General features: G+C 48.3%; 1 long non-coding RNA gene across 1 annotated transcript; it reads right to left on the bottom strand.

Moving 5' to 3' along the window:
• Positions 1 to 1,820: 1,820 nt before the first annotated feature.
• LOC134144910 (uncharacterized) lies at positions 1,821 to 4,409 on the bottom strand. Its single transcript, XR_009959514.1, has 3 exons — positions 3,947 to 4,409; positions 3,077 to 3,224; positions 1,821 to 1,880 (listed from the first exon to the last, which is right to left on the bottom strand). It is a non-coding gene; the product is annotated as an uncharacterized LOC134144910 (long non-coding RNA).
• Positions 4,410 to 4,614: the final 205 nt, after the last annotated feature.

Raw genomic sequence — 4,614 nt, forward strand, 5'->3', positions numbered from 1 at the left:
AGTCACTACCAAAAGAACAGACATCTTCAAAGAGTTTTATCTTTGTGAATCAAATTTCACCCTTTCTGAGTAATCCTTTTTTTAAAAAAATGAAATGTAGCTTATTGGGGTTTGGCAGAAGCTGGCAAATACTTTCTCCAGTGAGTAGAGCTAAAAAAAAAAAAAAAAAAAAAAAAAAAAAAAAAAAGTAAAAGCATCACAGAGATTCACCAAGCTGCAGAATAAAAGAGAAAAGATCCAGAAGGAAATCAGATGTGCTACAAAATGTGCTACATCCATCACTCATTCAACTCACAAGTATTTGAGCAGCTGTCCAGTGAAAGGGATTCAAGGTCTTTATTTTATGGCGCATCTCTCAACATCCTTGATGATTTTCTACATGGCAGTGCAGCAGATGATTCGTACTCCCTTCTATACCCATTGCCTGTAGAAAATCTGCAAACCATTGCCACTGGTACTCACTAATTTAGGAGCCATGTCATAACACATCCTACATCCAATGTGTGTCTACTACTTAACACACTGCTTGCTTTAGAAATGTGGTTTTTCTCTGGTACAATGTGACCACTACGATTATGTGCTGCATATGCCAAATAGGCAGGGTTGGGTGGGGAAAAAGGAGGGAGGCTTCAGCTCTGAAATGATAGTACCTATTTTTAGGTTCCTGAAGCCAAGCTGTGCTGCTCCCACTCTGTTCTGGTGATCCAACACGTATCATTCTAGATGTCACCAACCCAAGGCAGTCAAAACAGTTTGTCGTGCAGTGCTTCAGCATCTTGGCAGAGGGAAGATAAGCAGCAATTTTTCCAAAGTCTGTGGCAGGAACAAACTGTATCACGGTAACTGCTTTTCTATTACTAATATTTAGACCAGATTATGCTTTAGTCTGAATACATCGTTACAATAGAAGAGATACGTACCTGGCTCTTCCTGCACCCTGACAGCCCTTCCCCAGGACGCAGCAGGACTTGCCCTTCCTGGGAACGTCCTGTATTGTTGGAAACTATCGGGAATTTTTTAAGGTCTGGTTAAGCATATGGTGGGACCAAACATCCCTCTTTCTTACTGCTGCCCGAGCACCCAGAATATGGTCTATCTGGACTAAATTCATGACCCAAATCAGTTTTATGCAGCTGCAGTGTCCACTGGGGGCCGCATGGTATTTTCACAGCACTCCAAGCGCTAGAGCCCCCCTTCACTCAGCGATGTGATCCACAAGCCATTTACCACACAGCTTTGCAACAAGCAGCCCTCTGCGTGCTCCTAGCCTGCAGGCAGTGCAAGTCAGTTAGGTTAGCCCCCCTCGACAGCCACCCTGCGACAGCTCCTTCATGTGCCCGAATCCCCAGAGACCACAACCCAAAGGGCTCTGCTCACATCCCCTGCTCTACATACCCTCCGCGGGCTGTCACAGCTGCCCCTCCTCATTGCTGTGCGGGAAGGGAGCGCGGGGCAGCCCTGGAAATAAGCAGTCCAAATCCCCCCTTGAAACTCTTGTGCTGCAGCAGCTGCAGCACCCGCGGCTGCGGTTCCCTGGGCACCTCTCTTCACGGCACTGCTGGCTGCAGATCTGTGAGATGCATCCAGCTGGGAAACTGTTCTGCTTCAGCATGTGGCTCCACTATCTGTACAGGTAGGGGAGACTAGGGAGGGGGAAACAAGAGCAGCTTATCTTGGCACTGCCACCAAAAAGTACCGCTGAGGAATACAGCCCAGCTCGGGCATCTCTGCCGGGCAGCACCAAGCCCCTGCAGCCAGGCCAGCGCTGCGACAAAGCGGGGAATCAAACCCCCTAGCTCTGAGGTTTTCAGCTTACCGGCCCGCTGCAACATCCTTTCCTTCTTCAGCTGCTTTTCTTCATTAAATTCTCCCGTGGTGTGCTATCGAGTAATTAGAAACACATACATAACTGTTTCTTAGAACGCTTTAGCACCCTCCCCTCCATTTCTCCTTAGCAATGTAACAGTGAGGGAAAATGACACCATATAGACGTTGTAAAATGGAAAAGGTTAACTAAAAAAAAATGTTACGATCTTAATCAAGGAACAAACCAGTAAGAATAATCGCAATCGTATTTTGCAACAATGTAACCCTTTTTATTCTTTTCTCTCTCAAGCATTTTAAGACTATGAACTGAGGTCTGTATCCTTCAAGTGAGAATACCCTGAACTGGCATTAAGAGAAAATATGCAGCACGTATTGATCTGGAAGGATGGAGAGAGCTCAAACCTGTGTTATTTGTTCCCAGTTTTGGATGGAGGTTGGCAGAGCTCAGCCCCCCTCAGGACCAGGCCCATCCTATGTTACTGAGGACCATTTCTGCCACGTATGCTGCCTGATAGTGCTTTATCTGTTTTTTTTTTTTTTTTTTTTTTTTTTTTTTTTAAGCAAAAGCTGGCTGAAGGAGCACAGCACCATTTTGTTTAATCATGGCAAAGGTTTGGTATCCATAGAAGGGCTCCTGGAACCGAAGTATATTTTCATGATCAGGGACTACAGATTGGCATAAAATGTCTGCACTGCTTCTTTCCATTCCAAGCTGTGCCTTTGAAGTCATGGTAACAGCTTTTGGACTCGAATCCTCTGATGAGGCTCCTTGATTTATTAGGTAAAACATCTGGAAAAAATGAAGACTTGCGGCAGTGTAAATCCTCCAGAAGGAGCAGAGAGAGGTTTCATCTGCACAGTACTCCTGTCAAAAATCAAGGAAACCTGAGCTCTGGCGACGTTGTTCTGAGGCTGAAAAGCTCCAGCTCCGAACGGGCCTGTTTGCATTTCACCCAGCAGCCCAGAAACCAGCGCCCAGAGCTAGACAAGGCTGCGAACGCGGAGGGGAACATACATCAGCTAACAGCCCTCAGTGCCAGGATCGTGCCATAGCTAACTAAATGATTTTCATACGCTCTTGCAGCTTGAATGTCGGTAGCAATTCTGCCCTTGACATTAATAAGGTAGCTCCTGTTATAAATCACTGCATACTGTGGAAGCAGTATGAAATGTAAAATACCTGTCTCTTCCTCAAAGGAAAAGGCAAGAGCAAAATGCAGATGGGTCAGAAATACATAGTTCATGTCACCTGCGCTGCATTTCTGTGATGAAGAGGGGTGTCAGGGTGATGCTCCTGTTCCCCAGGTACCACAGTCTATGTGAGCAAAGGAATGCTGCCTTCTGCAGTGGGAGAAAATCACTGGTCTTGGATAACACGGATTTGAAAGGAATAAAACCTGTACAGGAAGTAAACGAGGAGATAAGCATTGTGTGAAAAGGGTTTCTTATTTTATTTGGAATGAACTCTGAGCTAAGGCAAAAAGAGAGAGGAGAAATGAAACAGCAGGAATAGCTTGCTTGCTTTGCTTTGGAATTACATCTAACTGTTTTTCTATGCAATGTGTGTATGGGTGCATGTGTGTGCGTGTGCATGTGTGTGTACACAAAACATTTGTCAAATGAAGACTAAGCTGGAAATTGCTGAAGTACTTGACTCAGAATTATTTACTCTCTCTGACTCCTTCATACAACAACCCATGTTCCAAATTTCAGCGCTCGCGCTTTTTTTCCCCCGAGAGCCATCTTTTGACAGTTATTTTCTCATCTAAATCCTCCTTCCAGCAATTTGAATAATATCGTTCAAACACTAGCCTGAGTGCCAATGTTCTTTTTGGAGGGGGCGTAGGGCTGGAGGAGCAGGGGGAGTTTGGGGAGTATTTTTTTAATCAGATAAATTATTGCTGGGAAACCAGCCACTTTCTCTCCATTCAATTTATACTCTATGGGGAATCCATCTAATACCCCTTCTCTTGGTGTGAAGCAGGACCAGCGCGATGCTGTTATCAAACCGGGGAGGGATGCAAAAGATGGGATGGAGCCAGGGAACGAACCCACCATCAGAGGAAGGGGCTACGCAGAAGGAGGAAGAGGCCGAGAAGCCGGAGGGGCAGGTACGCACCACGTCAGACAAGGCAGGAAACGGGAGGCTGCTCGGCTCATTTCTCCGCTGGCAAACTGGATAAGGCTCCAGCTTGCGTCGGCGGCAGCGGGATGAGACGGCTCCGAGCTCCAGGGCTGACATGAGGAGCTTGTCACCTGCAGGGAGGTGGCTCGGCCCCAGGCGGGTCCAGCCCTGCCCAGGAAGGAAGCTCCTATCAGATGCTGCTTGAGTTTGAGAAAAAGAGTTTAGTCTTTTCCCCCCGGTTGCCGCTGGAATGGGGAACGCGTCAGTTCGCCTCACCGGTGTAACCGGAACCGGTGAATGTGTTGGTGGCCGCCTGTGCGAAGCCAAGCGCGGGGACAGAGACAGCTCCCAGCCCAGCAGGTTTCAGACAGGGCAGCGTGTCCGGGAAGCTCTTGCTGTCTGGGCATCCCTTCTCTTCCTGCTGGCGCTACTGCAACACCTAAGGCCGCAGACCATCGCCCCCAGCTCAGCGAGCGAGCCAGCGCCCAAACCAAAACCCCAGCTCGGGGCCTCACACCAGGCCACGGCACCGGCTTGTCCTTCACGTGCTAAAACCAGTTCGGTGCCCAGGCCTCTCGCCCGGGCGCTCCGCAGCGGGCGCTAAGCGCGGGAGGCGCCGAGAGCCCTGAGCGAGGTTTCCCAGGCTCGGGCAGCGACTACAG

The sequence above is a fragment of the Rhea pennata genome, chromosome 10 (assembly GCF_028389875.1).
Source record: "Rhea pennata isolate bPtePen1 chromosome 10, bPtePen1.pri, whole genome shotgun sequence".
NCBI classification, from domain to species: Eukaryota; Metazoa; Chordata; class Aves; order Rheiformes; family Rheidae; genus Rhea; species Rhea pennata.